The sequence below is a fragment of the Panulirus ornatus genome, chromosome 3 (assembly GCF_036320965.1).
Source record: "Panulirus ornatus isolate Po-2019 chromosome 3, ASM3632096v1, whole genome shotgun sequence".
Lineage (NCBI taxonomy): Eukaryota > Metazoa > Arthropoda > Malacostraca > Decapoda > Palinuridae > Panulirus > Panulirus ornatus.
In genome coordinates this window covers 30679344-30700758 of record NC_092226.1, presented here as the reverse complement: position 1 = coordinate 30700758, position 21415 = coordinate 30679344, and the positions used below count along the sequence as shown (strand labels likewise).

The following is a 21415-nucleotide window of genomic DNA, read 5'->3' as shown; positions in this document are numbered from 1 at the left end:
AAAATACTGCTGTTTTTTATCCCTCTGGGATAGTTAAGCAACTTCCAGGCATTAAATGGAGTTGGACTGGCCATAACAAGGACCATATAAACCAGGAATTTTGATTGTCCAGGAGAAGCCTCTGGTTAACATGAGTTCACATGAGAAAGACAGACAAGAAGAGGCAGGGTTGCACCAGGACTGGGTTGTCTAGTAAGGAAAGAAAAAAAATGGAGTTTAACTTGACGGGAAAATGTAATTCCGCTCAGCAATTTTTTTAAGTGTGGCGTTTTTCTCATATACCTGAATTTATAAAATGCTTAAATGACTTTTGAAGGTATTTATAGTCTTAGCATTTACTGCATCTGACGGTAACTTATTCCAGTGTTCAACAAAAATATAGGAAAAGAAGCTTTTTCCCATGTCCATACTACATCTTTCAGTTTTGAGTTGTATTCCATTTGTCCTGGTAACTGTATTTTCTTGTATTTTGAAAAAAGATATGATTTACCTTATCAAACTTGTTAAGAATTTCGAACACTTGGATCAAGTTGCCATGAAGTCTGCATATTTTAAGGGAGAAGAGATCCACTCATTTTAGCATCTTTGTATGCCAGATTTCTAAAGGATGGGATCAATTTTGTCACCCTTCTTTGTATTTGCTCTAGTTTTTCCTCGTCCTTTTTATAGTTTAGGGACCAAAACTGGACTGCATATTCAAGGTGTGGTCTTACTATAGAAATATAAATGTGAGAATTGTTTCTGGTGTCTTGCAATCTATGTTCCTGGCTATGAAGCCTAACATTTGGTTGCCTTTATTTACATGCTGCTTGACACTATTTAGTGTACTTCAGATTGTTGCTAATGACAACTCCAAGGTCCTTCACTTCATTTACTTTGGTCAGAGTGTTTCCAAATAATTTGTAGTCATAATGTATATTCTTGTTTCCAAAGTGCATAACTTTATAGATGTCTACATTAAACTTCATCTAGCATCTGTCTGACCACTCTTGTAGTAAGTTGAGATCTCTTTGAATCATTTGCAGTCCTGCCTGTTTACAGCTCTTCCTCCTAGTTTAGTATTGTCTGCAAATTTGGAGATCGTAGATATGAGGCTGAGTTCTGGGTCATTAATGTATATCATGAAAAGAATTGGGCTTAGACCAACCTCTGTGATACACCACTTGTATCTTGCCAGTCAAAGGCTTTGCCGTTTAATACTGCATGCTACTTTTTTCTGGTAAGCCAGTCTCTGATCCATGTATAGAGTTCTTCACTGATTCCATGCACTTTGAGTTTATTTAAAAGTCTCTTGTGAGGTATTTAATCGAAAACCTTTTGGAAATTAAATATCCTATATAAGAGGGTACTTTTTTGTCCCAACTCTGATAAATAACATTAAAAATTTCAGCAAATTCATCAAGAAGGATCTTCTATTGCGTAAATGGTGTTGATTATCTGATATATTTTTGTGTTCTAGAAGCAAGACGATTTTATTATATAATTTTTCCATCATTTTACCTAACACTGACGTAAGGCTGATTGGGTGGTAGTTCAAGGAACACATTTTGTCTCTTTTTCTCATATGTAGGAGTAGCATTTGCTAGTTTCCAATCAGTTGGCACCTGACAATCCTAGAGAGATTTGTTGATTATTTTTGTTATATGAGTAAATCAGCTGTCCCCGACCTCTTTTTAAAATCTTAGAGCTAAATCATGTAGGCCTTTGGCTTTGATAGGATTTGATTGGTCCAGGTATTTACATACTTCAAAGCTCGTTGTTTCTCTAACCTTCAACTCTTCTTCATCAGATCCTTGAAACATGTTTCTTCAACTGTGAATGTGGAGTTAAAGGGATGATTTAGTGTGGTAGCCGTTTCCTTGTCTTCAGTAATTAGCATGTCATGTTTGTTTCGTAATGGTCCAGTTCCTTATTTTGCTGTCTTCCTTTGTCTTATATATTCATAGAATTCCTTAACTTTCAAGGAAATTCTTTTTTCTTCCTCATGTTTACTCTGACTTATGATCTTCTGACACTCTTTATGGATTTTGATTAATTCCTGGTGATTTTCATTGGTTCACATTGATTTGAATTTCTTATGTTTTTTCCTTTTGGCAAATTAGTCCTTCTATTCTCCTATTCATCCATGATGGCTTTGAAATATTGCAAGTTCTCTTCATAATTAATGGAATATTGGAAAGAGGGGCAAGTATGAAGTCTGTTGTGGATGAGAGAGCTTGGGAAGTGAGTCAGTTGTTGTTCGCTGATGATACAGCGCTGGTGGCTGATTCATGTGAGAAACTGCAGAAGCTGGTGACTGAGTTTGGTAAAGTGTGTGAAAGAAGAAAGTTAAGAGTAAATGTGAATAAGAGCAAGGTTATTAGGTACAGTAGGGTTAAGGGTCAAGTCAATTGAGAGGTAAGTTTGAATGGAGAAAAACTGGAGGAAGTAAAGTGTTTTAGATATCTGGGAGTGGATCTGGCAGTGGATGGAACCATGGAAGCGGAAGTGGATCATAGGGTGGGGGAGGGGGCGAAAATCCTGGGAGCCTTGAAGAATGTGTGGAAGTCGAGAACATTATCTCGGAAAGCAAAAATGGGTATGTTTGAAGGAATAGTGGTTCCAACAATTTTGTATGGTTACGAGGCGTGGGCTATGGATAGAGTTGTGCGCAGGAGGGTGGATGTGCTGGAAATGAGATGTTTGAGGACAATGTGTGGTGTGAGGTGGTTTGATCGAATAAGTAACGTAAGGGTAAGAGAGATGTGTGGAAATAAAAAGAGCGTGGTTGAGAGAGCAGAAGAGGGTGTTTTGAAATGGTTTGGGCACATGGAGAGAATGAGTGAGGAAAGATTGACCAAGAGGATATATGTGTCGGAGGTGGAGGGAACGAGGAGAAGTGGGAGACCAAATTGGAGGTGGAAAGATGGAGTGAAAAAGATTTTGTGTGATCAGGGCCTGAACATGCAAGAGGGTGAAAGGAGGGCAAGGAATAGAGTGAATTGGATCGATGTGGTATACCGGGGTTGACGTGCTGTCAGTGGATTGAATCAGGGCATGTGAAGCGTCCGGGGTAAACCATGGAAAGCTGTGTAGGTATGTATATTTGCATGTGTGGACGTGTATGTATATACATGTGTATGGGGGTGGGTTGGGCCATTTCTTTCGTCTGTTTCCTTGCGCTACCTCGCAAACGCAGGAGACAGCAGCAAAAAAAAAAAAAAAATTTTATTTTCAATCTCGAGCAGTGTGTTTTTAGAATTATTCCAAATTTCCTCACCTGTGTGAATGTCAAGAAATTTTGGCCAATTTTTACTGCAGATTTCATGTCTAATGTTTTTCTCACTTGCTCTTTTGTAATCTGGGATCAAGAGCTTGTTGTCATGTATTTCATAATCTAAATATATCTCTAATCTACTCAAACTGTGATCGCTGTTTGATAAACACTCGCCTACTTCGCATGAGTAGAATAAGTTTTAGTCACTGGTGAGGACAAGATCAAGAATGTTTTTACCTTTAGTTGGTTTTTTAGTCAACTGTTCTAGAAAGGATCTTCAATTTGTTCCATTAATCTTGTTCCTTCTTGGTCACCTCTTAACATGTTCCACTTTATGTTTGGACTGTTGAAGTCTCCTACTGTTGTAACCTCTTTACCATGTACAATAGTTTTGCTTTCATTATATAGCATCTTATTGTCATCATCTTGTTCCTAGGAGGCCTGCAAACATTGCCAAGATGTAGTTTACCTTTGAATGTCTCGGTAATGTCAATATGAATAGAGTGTGTGTGGTAATGTGAATATAAAGAGAGTCATAAGTGTGCTTATCGTGATAGCGCGTAGATTATCAATGTAGATCAAAACTCCACCACCTACCCTATGTAAGTGATCTTTTGTAAATAGTTTGTATCCGGTTATTGCTAACTCGGTGATTAAGTGTTTATTCTCAGTGTTTGCCTATGTTTTGAGATTGTGATAATGTTCAGTTTTTCTGTAACTGCATAGGATATAAGTTCATGGCATTTCCTAATGATGCTCTGGGTATTTGTTTATATTAAATTTACTTTCCTTGGAGTTGATTTCTGGACTGAATTTGCCTCTTTTTTTTTAACTGTCAGTATGTGTGTTTGTATTATCACTGTTAATGTCTGTGTGTGCAGCAGTGGGAGAGAGATTGTTCTCCATCTGTTATGATTTCACTGCCTTACTCTGACCTTCCTCGCACTGGACCCTGCTAGCCTTGTTCCAAAAAGTTCTTGAGAGTTGACCTGTAGGTGTGCTAACTCACTACTTATACTGCCTGAGTTGTCCCCACCTGACCCTGCTTGACGTTTCTTTGCTAATTTCTTTGCCTGTGAGGTTACTGCTACTCCTTGAAAATCCCTGTCGCCAGAGTCCCATTCATCATCAACTTTTACCTTTATTGTGGTCAAATTGGATGCCTTGCTCCTCAGATCCCTTTCACACTTAGATTCCCCCCTCACCAACCCACCTCCCACAGCTACCCCCTCACCCTATCCCAGTCTTCTAATTCCTTCTATAGCTAGACCATGATTTGCTCTCCAGAGTAGTTTATCTCTATCGAAAAAAAGGCCTAATACTCTCACTCTCATCCAGTACTGTGCCAAGGCAGGCTTTCCCTATTTTATTTAAGGGAAGACCATCCTTAGCATACAGGGAGCTATCATGACTAAAATAGTCCCACAGGTCTATACTAAACACACTATCCTCCTCCCTACAGAGAGCTTCGATTCTTCTGTTTACCTCCAGCATTCTACTGAGGGTAAATCGACATCATACCTTGGCAACAATCCCGGTATTATAACCTTCCTATGACTTCTTTTAAACTTGCTAATAAGTTCCCTATACTTTGCTAATACTTCTTCTGATCTCCCATTAACTGTATTGTTCGTCCCCACCTGAAAGATGAAAAACACATCGTTAGGATTGTTTGAGACTATGTCGTCAAACTTATCTAGGACGTGTTCTAGCACCTGGATAACAACAGTTCTTCCTATTTCTACCCTTTGCTCAGAACTCCTGGTCCTGATGTCTGACTATAGAGTCCCAACCAGGATGATGCTTTGATCTTCCTGTAGTTTTTCATCTGATACACTAAACCTGTTGTGGTGGAGAGTTTATTGCTAGTAGGTTGTCCGGTAATGTGATGACACGATTTCCTCAGGTTGGAAGGTGGAAGTATCTTCCAACTTTGCCTACTATCTAAGCTATCTACCCTAGATGATATACCCAAAAGAAGCACAACCATCTAATTGAAAGGGTAGAAAGAATAACTACAATGGTATCTGAATTAAGAGGATTGAGCCACAGTGAGTTGCAAAGGGCTAAAGAGCTGTTCATTATGGAGGAGAGGAGAGAGAGAGAGAGGAACCTGAGAACAGCCTTCAAACTTCTCAGTCAGTCAGGCAGATGACATTCATAGGGAATTAGTTCTTCATGAGAGTTCTTCATCAGAGTAACCAGAGGTTGCAACAAAAAGCTGGGTAAATAGCTAGTTAGAGAGGATGTTAAGAAGTACTGTTTTAGTGTTAATGTTATGGATGGTTGAAATAAACTAAGCATTGAGACAGTGAATGCTGGCAGTTTGCGAATGGTTAAAAGGCTACTTGATGGCATAGAAAGTTTAGTAGATGGGGGTCTTATGAGTGTAGAACTCTCTCTCCTTGCACTTTCAAATAGGTAAGAGACAATAATCATTAGTAACATTATTTTTTTGTGTCTGGAAAGAATTTATTGAAAATTGCCTATTAATGCTTTTAGTGCTTATTTTATTTTTGGGCTAGCTTCCAAAAAATTTTCAGCTATCCACTAAAAAATGAAATTTCTAATTTGACATTTTTTATTATTTTTCAGTATCAGAAGGCACTGAAATTCATTAAAATCTATACTGGTAGGAGAAAAATGGTGAAACAAAATTGCTCACCTGCAAATGTCACATAATCTGACTGCTAAGTCAGCAAACATCTAAAATGATTTTATGTTATAGAAACTTTGAATACTAGTATGCATTACATAATATCACTTTCTGTGACAAATATATAAAGGCCTTTTTTTTTTTTTTAGCTATTTTAGTATAGATTATGGTAATGATAGTACAAGATACACTATTATATATGTTGAGAATCCACAAATCTAAAGAAAGATCTGGTTAATGTAAGTATATGCAAATGAAGTGTTTCACATCAATCAAATGAAGTTAAAATCTGGGAGATTCTGACATAGGTAATTCTGTCTTACACCATTTGTGTACAGGAACTGGTGTAGCTGAGCTGGTTGACTTAAGTGAGTCAGGTGTCTCTACTTCCTCATCACTTACTTCTGAGGCATCATAATCATCAGTGCCCTTAGAATGATAAATTGATGAATTGGTACTTTCTGTAGTAAACATACATTAAAATGCTCATATTTTGAATTATTTACAAGCGCAAATATCGTTGCATTTGAATTGCATTCACCTGTCCTGCAACTAGGTTGCATGGTGACTCATGGATCCTCCCATGCTCTCCTTCATTCACAGAATTTTCAGATAGAACTGGGTGTGTTGATATGGTATTGTTAGTAGATGAAGTCATGTCGATTTATGTGAAGTACTTTATGTGTTCATGTGATAATCTAAAGTGTATATAAGCAACATTTAGAACAGCATTAAGTATGAAAATATTTCTGGAACATTTTTATAACATTAAGGTAAAGTTGGTTGTGTTTAACTCCTTATTGTCCTGAGTATACTTGTGCTTAACTTTTGTGTGAGTAATTGTTTTCCTAGGTTAACCAGGTCACTTCTATTTCAATGTGCAAGAGTTTAGGAGAGAGGGGTGAGTCTGTTGGGGATGAGTTGGCCTGAGAAGTGAGTCAGTTGTTGTTCGCTGATGATACAACTTTGGTGGCTGATTCCAGTGAGAAACTGCAGAAATTGGTGGCTGAGTTTGGAAGAGTGTGTGAAAGGAGAAAGTTTAGAGTAAATGTGAATAAAAGCAAGATTATTAGGTTCAGCAGGGTTGAGGGGTAAGTTAATTGAGGTGTACGTTTGAATGGAGAAAAATGGGAGGAAGTGAAGTGTTTTAGATATCTGGGAGTGGACTTGGCTGCAACTGGAATCGTGGAAGTGGAAGCAAGGGAGGGGGCAAATTTTCTGGAAGCGATGAAGAATGTGTGGAGAAAGTGTTATTTCGGAGCAAAAATGGGTATGTTTAAAGGATTAGTAGTAAGAACAATATTATATGGTTGCAAGGCATGGGCTATAGATAGGGTTGTGTGTAGGGTTGGAAATGAAATATTTGAGGACAGTATGTGTTGAGGTGGTTTGATCGAGTAAGTAATGAAAGGGTAAGAGAGATGTGTGGTAATGAAAAGAGTGTGGTTATAGACCAGAAGAGGGTGTGTTGAAGTGGTTTGGACATATGGAGAGAATGAGTGAGGAAATGTTAACAAAGAGGATATATGTCAGAGGTGGAGCAAACAAGAAGTGGGAGACCAAATTGGAGGTGGAAGGATGAAGTGAAAATGATTTTGAACGATTGGGGCCTGAACTTACAGGAGGTGTTCACAGAATAGAGTGAATTAGAACGATGTGGTGCACTGGTGTTGATGTGCTGTCAGTGGACTGAATCAGGGCAAATTTTCTGGAAGCGATGAAGAATGTGTGGAGAAAGAGTGTTATTTTGGAGCAAAAATGGGTATGTTTAAAGGATTAGTAGTAAGAACAATATTATTTAGTTGCAAGGCATGGGCTATAGATAGGGTTGTTTTTTAGGGTTGGAAGTTAAATGTTTGAGGACAGTATGTGGTGTGAGGTGGTTTCATTGAGTAAGTAATGAAAGGGTAAGAGAGATGTGTCGTAATAGAAAGAGTGTGGTTAGAGAGCAGAAGAGGATGTGTTGAAATGGTTTGGACGTATGGAGAGAATGAGTGAGGAAATGTTAACAAAGAGGATATATGTCAGAGGTGGAGCAAACAAGAAGTGGGAGACCAAATTGGAGATGAAAGGATGGAGTGAAAAAGATTTTGAACGATTGGGGCCTGAACTTACAGGGGGGTGAAATGTGTGCATGGAATAGTGAATTGAATTGGAACAATGTGTTATGCTGGTGTCGATTTGCTGTCAGTGGACTGAACCAGGGGATGTTAAACTTCCTGGGTATACCATGGGAAGGTCTGTGGGGCCTGGATGTGGATAGGCAGCTGTGGTTTTGGTGCATTACACAGTACAGCTCAAGAGGGAGCGTGAGCAGATGTGGCTGTTCTTTGTCTGTGCTGGCACTACCTTGCTTATGCAGGGGGTGGCAATGCTGTTTCCTGTCGCTGTCTCCCACGTTTGCGAGGTAGCGCTAGGAAACAGACGAAAGAAATGGCCCAACCCACCCCCATACACATGTATATACATACGTCCACACACGCAAATATACATACCTACACAGCTTTCCATGGTTTACCCCAGACGCTTCACATGCCCCGATTCAATCCACTGACAGCACGTCAACCCCGGTATACCACATCGCTCCAATTCACTCTATTCCTTGCCCTCCTTTCACCCTCCTGCATGTTCAGGCCCCGATCACACAAAATCTTTTTCACTCCATCTTTCCACCTCCAATTTGGTCTCCCTCTTCTCCTCGTTCCCTCCACCTCCGACACATATATCCTCTTGGTCAATCTTTCCTCACTCATTCTCTCCATGTGCCCGAACCATTTCAAAACACCCTCTTCTGCTCTCTCAACCACGCTCTTTTTATTTCCACACATCTCTCTTACCCTTACGTTACTTACTCGATCAAACCACCTCACACCACACATTGTCCTCAAACATCTCATTTCCAGCACATCCATCCTCCTGCGCACAACTCTATCCATAGCCCACGCCTCGCAACCATACAACATTGTTGGAACCACTATTCCTTCAAACATACCCATTTTTGCTTTCCGAGATAATGTTCTCGACTTCCACACACTCTTCAAGGCTCCCAGAATCTTCGCCCCCTCCCCCACCCTATGATCCACTTCCGCTTCCATGGTTCCATCCGCTGCCAGATCCACTCCCAGATATCTAAAATATATATATATATATATATATATATTTTTTTTTTTTATTATACTTTGTCGCTGTCTCCCACGTTTGCGAGGTAGCGCAAGGAAACAGACGAAAGAAATGGCCCAACCCCCCCCCATACACATGTATATACATACGTCCACACACGCAAATATACATACCTATACATCTCAATGTACACATATATATACACACACAGACACATACATATATACCCATGCACACAATTCACACTGTCTGCCTTTATTCATTCCCATCGCCACCTTGCCACACATGGAATACCATCCCCCTCCCCCCTCATATGTGCGAGGTAGCACTAGGAAAAGACAACAAAGGCCCCATTCGTTCACACTCAGTCTCTAGCTGTCATGCAGTAATGCCCGAAACCACAGCTCCCTTTCCACATCCAGGCCCCACACAACTTTCCATGGTTTACCCCAGACACTTCACATGCCCTGATTCAATCCACTGACAGCACGTCAAACCCGGTATACCACATCGATCCAATTCACTCTATTCCTTGCCCGCCTTTCACCCTCCTGCATGTTCAGGCCCCGATCACTCAAAATCTTTTTCATTCCGTCTTTCCACCTCCAATTTGGTCTCCCACTTCTCCTCGTTCCCTCCACCTTCGACACATATATCCTCTTGGTCAATCTTTCCTCACTCATTCTCTCCATGTGCCCAAACCATTTCAAAACACCCTCTTCTGCTCTCTCAACCACGCTCTTTTTATTTCCACACATCTCTCTTACCCTTACATTACTTACTCAATCAAACCACCTCAAACCACACATTATCCTCAAACATCTCATTTCCAGCACATCCACCCTCCTGCGCACAACTCTATCCATAGCCCACGCCTCGCAACCATACAACATTGTTGGAACCACTATTCCTTCAAACATACCCATTTTTGCTTTCCGAGATAATGTTCTTGACTTCCACACATTCTTCAAGGCTCCCAGGATCTTCGCCCCCTCCCCCACCCTATGATTCACTTCCGCTTCCATGGTTCCATCCGCTGCCAGATCCACTCCCAGATATCTAAAACACTTTACTTCCTCCAGTTTTTCTCCATTCAAACTTAACTCCCAATTGACTTGACCCTCAACCCTACTGTATCTAATAACCTTGCTCTTATTCACATTTACTCTTAACTTTCTTCTTTCACACACTTTACCAAACTCAGTCACCAGCTTCTGCAGTTTCTCACATGAATCAGCCACCAGCGCTGTATCATCAGCGAACAACAACTGACTCACTTCCCAAGCTCTCTCATCCACAGCAGACTTCATACTTGCCCCTCCTTCCAAAACTCTTGCATTCACCTCCCTAACAACCCCATCCATAAACAAATTATACAACCATGGAGACATCACACACCCCTGCCACAAACCTACATTCACCGAGAACCAATCACTTTCCTCTCTTCCTACACGTACACATGCCTTACATCCTCGATAAAAACTTTTCACTGCTTCTTACAACTTGCCTCCCACACCATATATTCTTAATACCTTCCACAGAGCATCTCTATCAACTCTATCATATCCCTTCTCCAGATCCATAAATGCTACATACAAATCCATTTGCTTTTCTAAGTATTTCTCATATACATTCTTCAAAGCAAACACCTGGTCCACACATCCTCTACCACTTCTGAAACCACACTGCTCTTCCCCAATCTGATGCTCTGTACATGCCTTCACCCTCTCAATCAATACCCTCCCATATAATTTACCAGGAATACTCAACAAACTTATTATTATTTTTTTTATTATACTTTGTCGCTGTCTCCCGCGTTTGCGAGGTAGCGCAAGGAAACAGACGAAAGAAATGGCCCAACCCCACCCCCATACACATGTATATACATACGTCCACACACGCAAATATACATACCTACACAGCTTTCCATGGTTTACCCCAGACGCTTCACATGCCTTGATTCAATCCACTGACAGCACGTCAACCCCGGTATACCACATCGCTCCAATTCACTCTATTCCTTGCCCTCCTTTCACCCTCCTGCATGTTCAGGCCCCGATCACACAAAATCTTTTTCACTCCATCTTTCCACCTCCAATTTGGTCTCCCTCTTCTCCTCGTTCCCTCCACCTCCGACACATATATCCTCTTGGTCAATCTTTCCTCACTCATTCTCTCCATGTGCCCAAACCACTTCAAAACACCCTCTTCTGCTCTCTCAACCACACTCTTTTTATTTCACACATCTCTCTTACCCTTACGTTACTCACTCGATCAAACCACCTCACACCACACATTGTCCTCAAACATCTCATTTCCAGCACATCCATCCTCCTGCGCACAACTCTATCCATAGCCCACGCCTCGCAACCATACAACATTGTTGGAACCACTATTCCTTCAAACATACCCATTTTTGCTTTCCGAGATAATGTTCTCGACTTCCACACATTCTTCAAGGCCTCCAGAATTTTCGCCCCCTCCCCCACCCTATGATCCACTTCCGCTTCCATGGTTCCATCCGCTGCCAGATCCACTCCCAGATATCTAAAACACTTCACTTCCTCCAGTTTTTCTCCATTCAAACTCACCTCCCAATTGACTTGACCCTCAACCCTACTGTATCTAATAACCTTGCTCTTATTCACATTTACTCTTAACTTTCTTCTTTCACACACTTTACCAAACTCAGTCACCAGCTTCTGCAGTTTCTCACATGAATCAGCCACCAGCGCTGTATCATCAGCGAACAACAACTGACTCACTTCCCAAGCTCTCTCATCCACAGCAGACTTCATACTTGCCCCTCCTTCCAAAACTCTTGCATTCACCTCCCTAACAACCCCATCCATAAACAAATTAAACAACCATGGAGACATCACACACCCCTGCCACAAACCTACATTCACTGAGAACCAATCACTTTCCTCTCTTCCTACACGTACACATGCCTTACATCCTCGATAAAAACTTTTCACTGCTTCTTACAACTTGCCTCCCACACCATATATTCTTAATACCTTCCACAGAGCATCTCTATCAACTCTATCATATCCCTTCTCCAGATCCATAAATGCTACATACAAATCCATTTGCTTTTCTAAGTATTTCTCATATACATTCTTCAAAGCAAACACCTGGTCCACACATCCTCTACCACTTCTGAAACCACACTGCTCTTCCCCAATCTGATGCTCTGTACATGCCTTCACCCTCTCAATCAATACCCTCCCATATAATTTACCAGGAATACTCAACAAACTTATTATTATTTTTTTTATTATACTTTGTCGCTGTCTCCCGCGTTTGCGAGGTAGCGCAAGGAAACACACGAAAGAAATGGCCCAACCCCACCCCCATACACATGTATATACATACGTCCACACACGCAAATATACATACCTACACAGCTTTCCATGGTTTACCCCAGACGCTTCACATGCCTTGATTCAATCCACTGACAGCACGTCAACCCCGGTATACCACATCGCTCCAATTCACTCTATTCCTTGCCCTCCTTTCACCCTCCTGCATGTTCAGGCCCCGATCACACAAAATCTTTTTCACTCCATCTTTCCACCTCCAATTTGGTCTCCCTCTTCTCCTCGTTCCCTCCACCTCCGACACATATATCCTCTTGGTCAATCTTTCCTCACTCATTCTCTCCATGTGCCCAAACCACTTCAAAACACCCTCTTCTGCTCTCTCAACCACACTCTTTTTATTTCTACACATCTCTCTTACCCTTACGTTACTCACTCGATCAAACCACCTCACACCACACATTGTCCTCAAACATCTCATTTCCAGCACATCCATCCTCCTGCGCACAACTCTATCCATAGCCCACGCCTCGCAACCATACAACATTGTTGGAACCACTATTCCTTCAAACATACCCATTTTTGCTTTCCGAGATAATGTTCTCGACTTCCACACATTCTTCAAGGCCCTCAGAATTTTCGCCCCCTCCCCCACCCTATGATCCACTTCCGCTTCCATGGTTCCATCCGCTGCCAGATCCACTCCCAGATATCTAAAACACTTCACTTCCTCCAGTTTTTCTCCATTCAAACTCACCTCCCAATTGACTTGACCCTCAACCCTACTGTACCTAATAACCTTGCTCTTATTCACATTTACTCTTAACTTTCTTCTTCCACACACTTTACCGAACTCAGTCACCAGCTTCTGCAGTTTCTCACATGAATCAGCCACCAGCGCTGTATCATCAGCGAAACAACAACTGACTCACTTCCCAAGCTCTCTCATCCCCAACAGACTTCATACTTGCCCCTCTTTCCAAAACTCTTGCATTTACCTCCCTAACAACCCCATCCATAAACAAATTAAACAACCATGGAGACATCACACACCCCTGCTACAAACCTACATTCACTGAGAACCAATCACTTTCCTCTCTTCCTACACGTACACAAACTTATACCTCTGTAATTTGAGCACTCACTTTTATCCCCTTTGCCTTTGTACAGTGGCACTATGCAAGCATTCCTCCAATCCTCAGGCACCTCACCATGAGTCATACATACATTGAATAACCTTACCAACCAGTCAGTACCATCCAAACTGCTGCCTTGTCGGCTTTCATCTTCCGGAAAGCTTTTATTACCTCTTCTCTGTTTACCAAATCATTCTCCCTAACCCTTTCACTTTGCACATCACCTCGACCAAAACACCCTATATCTGCCACTCTATCATCAAACACATTCAACAAACCTTCAAAATACTCACTCCATCTCCTCACATCACCACTACTTGTTATCACCTCCCCCATTAACCCCCTTCACTGAAGTTCCCATTTGCTCTCTTGTCTTATGCACTTTATTTACCTCCTTCCAAAACATCTTTTTATTCTCCCTAAAATTTGATGATACTCTCACCCCAACTCTCATTTGCCCTCTTTTTCACCTCTTGCACCTTTCTCTTGACCTCCTGTCTCTTTCTTTTATACATCTCCCACTCATTTGCATTATTTCCTTGCAAAAATCATCCAAATGCCTCTCTCTTCTCTTTCACAAATAATCTTACTTCTTCATCCCACCACTTACTACCCTTTCTAATCTGCCCACCTCCCACGCTTCTCATGCCACAAGCATCTTTTGCGGAAGCCATCACTGCTTCTCTAAATACATCCCATTCCTCCCCCACTCCCCTTACTTCCATTGTTCTCACCTTTTTCCATTCTGTACTCAGTCCCTCCTGTTACTTCCTCACACAAGTCTCCTTTCCAAGCTCAATTACTCTCACCACTCTCTTCACTCCAACATTCTCTACTTCTTTTCTGAAAACCTCTACATGTCTTCACCTTTGCCTCCACAAGATAATGATCAGACATCCCTCCAGTTTCACCTCTCAGCACATTAACATCCAAAAGTCTCTCTTTTGCGCGCCTATCAATTAACAGGTAATCCAATAACGCTCTCTGGCCATCTCTCTTACTTACATACGTATACTTATATATATCTCTCTTTTTAAACCAGGTATTCCCCATCACCAGTTCTTTTTCAGCACATAAATCTACAAGCTCTTCACCATTTTCATTTACAACACTGAACTCCCCATATACACCAATTATTCCCTGAACTGCCACATTACTCACCTTTGCTTTCAAATCACCCATCACTATAACCTGGTCTTATGCATCAAAACTTCTAACACACTCACTCAGCTGCTCCCAAAACACTTGCCTCTCATGATCTTTCTTCTCATTCCCAGGTGGATATGCACCAATAATCACCCATCTCTCTCCATCCACTTTCATTTTTACCCATATTGATATAGAGTTTACTTTCTTACACTCTATTGCATTCTCCCACCACTCCTGTTTCAGGAGTAGTGCTACTCCTTCCCTTGCTCTTGTCCTCTCACTAACCCCTGACTTTACTCCCAAGACATTCCCAAACCACTCTTCCCCTTTACCCTTGAGGTTCATTTCACTCAGAGTCAAAACATCCGGGTTCCTTTCCTCAAACATACTACCTATCTCTCCTTTTTCTCATCTTGATTACATCCACACACATTTATATATATATTTATATATATATATATTTTTTTTTTTTCTTTTTTTTTTTTTTTTTAAAGGGACATGCATAAATATACATCAGTGAGTAGGGAACCTGGTCAGAGAGAAGTGTTGGACTCTGTACAAATTTATAGGTGTGCAAAAGATAGACTCCTAGATGTTAATGTGTTGGGAGGGGAAACTAATATGAATGAGAAGAGGGTGAGAAAGAAATGAGCTTGGAAAAAAGAGGTGTGTGTGTGTGTGTGAAATACTAGAAGAGATTGGGTATAGAATAGCTAAAGTTGTAAGCAAATGAAGCAAGGGGAATGGGAGATATTTAGTAAAGCAGTGATAGCATGTGCAAGAGATATGGGATATGGGCAGTTGAGAAATTGGTATTAATTGGCGGGGTGATTGTTCCCTCCACTTCTGATGCATATATCCTCTTTGTCCTCTATCCTCATGTTCTTAACACTACCTCACTAATATGGGAAATGACAAATATATATGAAATAAAATATATGTGGTTTGATTGACTAAGTAATGAAAGGGTAAAAGATATGTGTGGTAATAAAAAGAGTGGTTGAGAGAGCAGAAGTGGCTTTGTTGAAATGATTTGGACTCGTGAGGATGAGTAAGGAGGATTAACAAAGAGGATGTACGTGTCAAAGATGGAGGGAACGAGGAGAAGTGGGAGACCAAATTGGAGGGGGAAAGATGGAGTGAAAAAGATTTTGAGTGATCGGGGCCTGAACATGCAGGAGGGTGAAAGGCGTGCAAGGAATAGAGTGAATTGGAACGATGTGGTATACTGGGGTCGACATGGTGTCAATGGATTGAACCAGGGCATGTGAAGCGTTTGGGGTAAACCATGGAAAGTTCTGTGGGGCCTGGATGTGGAAAGGGAGCTGTGGTTTCGGTGCATTATTACATGACAGCTAGAGACTGAGTGTGAACGAATAGGGCCTTTGTTGTCTTTTCCTAGCACTACCTCACACACATGAGGGGGAAGGATGTTGTTATTCCATGTGTGGCGGGGTGGCGATGGGAATGAATAAAGGCAGACAGTATGAATGATGTACATGGGTATATATGTATATGTCTGTGTGTGTATATATATGTATACGTTGAGATGTATAGGTGTGTATATGTGGTGTGTGTGGACATGTATGTATATACATGTGTATGTGGGTGGGTTGGGCCATTCTTTCGTCTGTTTCCTTGCACTACCTCGCTGGCACGGGGGGCAGCGACAGGGCAAAGTGAATAAATAGATAAATATATATAGGGGAGAAAGAATACTTCCCACGTATTCCCTGCATGTCGTAGAAGGCGACTAAAAGGGAAGGGAGCGGGGGGCTGGAAATCCTCCCCTCTCATTTTTTTTTAAATTTTCCAAAAGAAGGAACAGAGAAGGAGGCCATATGAGGATATTCCCTCAAAGGCCCAGTCCTCTGTTCTTAACGCTACCTCGCTAATGCGGGAAATGGCGAATAGTATGAAAAAAAAAAAAAAAATATATATATATATATACATATTCATATGTAAGTGTATATGAGTGGGTGGGTCTGTCTTTGTCTGTTTCTTAGCACTACCTTGCTAACGGGGGAAGCAGTGATCAAGTATGATAGTATAATCAGCAAACGTACCCTAGATAGCTCCCAAATACTTAAAAGCTGTCAAATCTTCCAGTTTTTCTCCCTTCATATTTATTACACAGTTTATTACACTTTCCTCTCTCAATCCTTAAGGCTTTACAAAATATGTGCTTTCACTCTGTTTCATTTCAAACACCATTACTTTGCTTTTACTTGCATATACCTGTAATTGTCATATGCTTATGCACATCATAAAACAGTTATAACCATCTGCAATTCCTCTTCACTCAGTGAACAACATAGTATCATCTGTAAATATTCTTGTAGCTAGCCACCATACCTCACCACTACACTTCATCTCTACCCTTTTATCCCATGTTTGCTTTCATCTCTCTTATCATTGCATCTATAATATTCTGAAAAGCTACACTGTCATCACACATCCCTGCCTCTTACCCACATGTATACTGAACCTTTTGCTAAACACTCCACCCTCTCTCACACATGTATAGTAAACTAAAACTTCAGTACACACACTTTAAGTGTGTGTCTGTTTTAGAGATTATTTTCCCTAATGGTTCCACCCATAAGGGTGTACTAATAAGGTCATTATGAGAAGATGGGTTGAGCCTTGGATGATCTAGGAAACTAAAGGAACCTCACATAGCATTCCACTCGACTCTGTTATACTCTTTCTTCGGATCCACAAAAATCTGATCCTCACATCCCTTAACCTTCCTGAAATCCCCTAATCCCCTTGCCCTTTACTCATTCGGCATTCACCCACTTTCATCACTCATTCAGTCAGCACTCTTGCATACACTTTTCCTGGTATACTTAACAGGCTCATCCCCATGTAATTGCTACATACATCCTTAGTACCTTTTTCTATGACTAAAGAAACAGTAACAGCTTTCAGCCAATCCTCAGGCATAACCTTCTACTTCCAGGCTAAATTACATATCAAATGCATCTACTCTTACCACACTTTCTCCACCATACTTCAATATTTCAACCTTAATCCCATTCACTCCAGATGCCTTTCTTACTTCAGCCTCATTGTCATCATTTTAAATCCCCTCTCACAATAGGCCCTTACACTTGTTTTGTTTTCTTTCCATCCTCCATATTCAGGCTTGTAGCAGCTGCTGCCTCATCTTCTCCCACGTCCATCAGTTCTTCATAATACTCTTTCCATGTTCCTTTCACTTCTTCCTTTTGATTTAGCAACTCACCTTCTTTTTCACATTTGCATTTCCACTCATACATCCACCTCTTTCCTTTTTAACCCCTTTCTAATAGTTTCTTATTTCCTTTAACCTTTTCACTCAATTTTCTTCTGATACCTTCATCCACTCTTTCTTTGCATTTGTATATCAGCTTCTTAACATTCCATTTAAACATCTTGTATTTTTCCCTCCTCCTTTGCTGAACTTCTGCTGGTACATTCCTTTTAAGCAATCTACCATATGCCTTTTTCTTCTCTTCCATAGCATTTCTAATCTCATCCATCCACCATGTGTTTCTCCTTTTATTCTTACATGTCACAACCTTGTATTCAGCTACTAATTCTACAACCTTTATCAGTCTTTCTCTGTATATTTTAAACTCCTCATTTGCACATTACTATATTCCTACATTTACTGCACTTTCATCTAACCTTTCATAGTGTTTGCATTCTCACTGATACATCTTCTCGCTTGCAAACACATTTACTTCTCTAATTTTCCCTATGCCATACCTCCACTTCTCCCTGATCCCCACCTTCACAAGAACTGCAAAATAGTCAGTCTCCAAAGGATCCTCTCACAACTCTAGCATCCAGCACAACCTTTCTCAACCCTTCAGGCATTTCTGCATTGTCAATCAAACCCTTTTCTTCTTCTCCAGTCATTTTCATCCATTAGTATTTGTCGGTCAACTTGTGCTGAAAACAGGTGTTTGCAAGGAGTAAACCCTTCTTAGCACAGACATTCACAAGATAACTTCCGTTCTCATATACTTCAGGCACTCCCCATTTACAACCATCACAAGATAACTTCCATTCTCTTATACTTCTTTTTCCCCATTTACAACCATCTCATCAATTTTATCCCATCCCACCTTCACATTTATATCACCATTGCAATTGCCTTTCTCCCCTCAGACCCATTTAAACAGTCACATTTAAAATTTTCGTAAAATATTTCCCCAAATTTTCACCTCGTACAGTCTCCATAATGACAGGCACCTATACACATGCCCATGCATACTTCACAACTCCAATCTTTCCTTTGACTCCCACTGTTCTTGATTCATTACATTCATGTTATGTTAGACCCTCCCATACTCTTGGTGATAGCACAATTGCACATACATCTTTTCCTCTTCCCTGATAGTTTTCATTCTTTCATATCCATACTGCTCCTACTTCCTCCCCTGCCACAACATGCATTCATCATTTCCATTTTCACTTCATACACCCTACCTAAGGGTATGGGTTTCCTTGATCCCCAGCATATCCAAACTATGAATTTTAGATTTCTCCATAAGCTCCTCCTTTTTACTGTAACCATTCTTCCCATTAATATTCAGAGTGATCACTCTCAGTCAGTTGTCCTTTTTACTCCTGGCACAACTTGTGGACTTCAGCACCTCTTCTTAGCCTTTAGTGCTTCACCCTTAACAGTCTACTGGCCAAAGGCAGTCCCCGTGCAGTGTTTCTGAGAGGCAATGGGGCTATCAAATTGTCCAGTAAACTAAAACTTCAGTATGCCTTAAGTGTGTATCTGTTTTAGAAAATATTTCCCTGATGGTTCCATCCTTAAGGGTGTACTAACAAGGTCCCTATGAGAAGGTGGAGTGAGACTTGGATAATTTAGGAAACTAAAGCATCCCTTTGAGGCACTGACATTTAATTTTTCCCAGTGTTTGAACTCCCTTCTGCAGTAATAGCACCTCCTAACCTCATTGGTTATGATACTAATGCTTTGCAGATGAATCATTTGCAGAGAACTTTGAAGGATTCTTTTTCTAGTTCAGATCTGCTACCAGCTAGTATTCTGAAGAAATTTAGTTTGATGTTTTTGTGTCGATGATTGTATTGTGGAGAGTGAATGTCTTGTGTGTTGCTTGTGATGCTCAGAATAGCTGGTGTAATGTTGAATGGGAGCAATTGGCCTGTCTGGATAAGCAGGTTGGAATAATGTCTGTTTGGAGTTGAAAGGGTTACTGGTGACTCCTTTGGATAAGCAGACATTCTGTTTTGGGTTAGCCATTTTTCCAATTATGTAATATAATGTAACATATTTGTTGTTCCTTCTGTGGTGTATGGATGTGTGATCGTAAGATTGTCTTCATATGAGAAGACTTTCATGCTGTTCTTCTGTGGGTAATGGTGGGTGAAGTTGGAAAAGATTAAAGAGGGATAGAGAAAGCACTTCAATTTAGGGAAGGCCATTGTAGAGTTTAAGGTTTGTAGAGATGAAGCCTTTGTGAGTGATTGTGAGTTGTTGATGAGCTATGAATTTGACCAACCAATTGTCATTTTTGTGGAGGGTAATGTTAAGTATCTTTTGTGCGAGGATGTGTTCGGGCATTGTCAAATGCTTTGTTGGTGTTTTTTTGCCAGTGATACTCCATGAGGTGAGGGTTATGGATGGTTAAAAAGGATATTGTAGGAGGTCTATTTATGGTATGATAGTGGAGTGATTGGGTTTAAAGCCAGGTTATGTAGGTGTAAGATATTTTACTTAATTATGTTGCAAATCAATTTTTTTCAGAGCTTGGATACTGAAAACAAGTGATAAAAGGTGCTAGGGGTACTTACTTAAGAGTGCTTTTGATGAGGTTTTCCCAGAGGACAGGGCTGGCACATAGTGCTCAGCATAGAAAAATTTAGTGTTATGAAGGGAGAGTCATGAGAAGTTCCATGTTGTCAAAAGTGTTTCTGTATCATGTGAGATGGACAGATTACATACATGTGGACTGAAAGCAAGTACCCTTTACATGGGGGATGGAAGGTTGGGTGGTTTGGAAGGTTTTAGGATATGTACTAGGTTGGTAAACTTTCAGATCTCTGGGATTTCATTTTATGGCCTGGACTGGTTGAAGATATCTGTAGGTGCTTAGATTACAACTGGGCCAAAGTGGTATATGTGAAAATTCAATTTGTTATTTGGCTCAGTGCAAGAGAGTGAGTTAAGATGTGACAGCTTTGTGTATGTTAGTGAGGGTAAAGGTTGGATGATTGTTCTTTCCTGGGTTGATTTTGTGTAAGTTTTTCATGACTTTACTGGGTGAGATATGGTTGTTTTGTATATTTTTTTTTGTTGTACTTTTTCATGAGTATGTGCATGTGTTCTTTGTAAGAGATACCCTTGGATTGAGTCAGATGTTTGTCTTGTTTAGGGGGAGAGTTGTTGCAGAAGGTGTGCATCTTCTTTATCATGTGTCAGACTTGCTGTCTGTGGGCTTGTGTTTCATTGATTTGTTGAAAAAGAAGCTATTGTTAGGTTGGTGTTTTGTTTTCAGTGATTAAGGTAGTGATGGTTTTGTTTATAGTTTTGGATTCGTTCTTAGATTTTAACATAGTGATTTTGTTTTGTGAAGTTAGTTTTGAAACTTGAGGGTAGGAATATGGATTATATTTCTTTTTGTGCCCTTGTGCTATCTGGTATCTGATGGTTTAGTTGATGATGTATTGTGAGATGGCATGATATAAGGACAGAATCATCAGTAGTGAAATTTTGGAGCATGGATTATATGGACTGTGTGAACAC

At 40.6% G+C, this 21415-nt stretch overlaps 1 protein-coding gene across 4 annotated transcripts in view; it reads left to right on the top strand.

Annotated features, from left to right (window-relative positions):
* LOC139761845 (U2 snRNP-associated SURP motif-containing protein) overlaps window positions 1-21415 on the top strand; it is a 434305-nt gene that overhangs the window by 152618 nt on the left and 260272 nt on the right. The window lies entirely within an intron of this gene.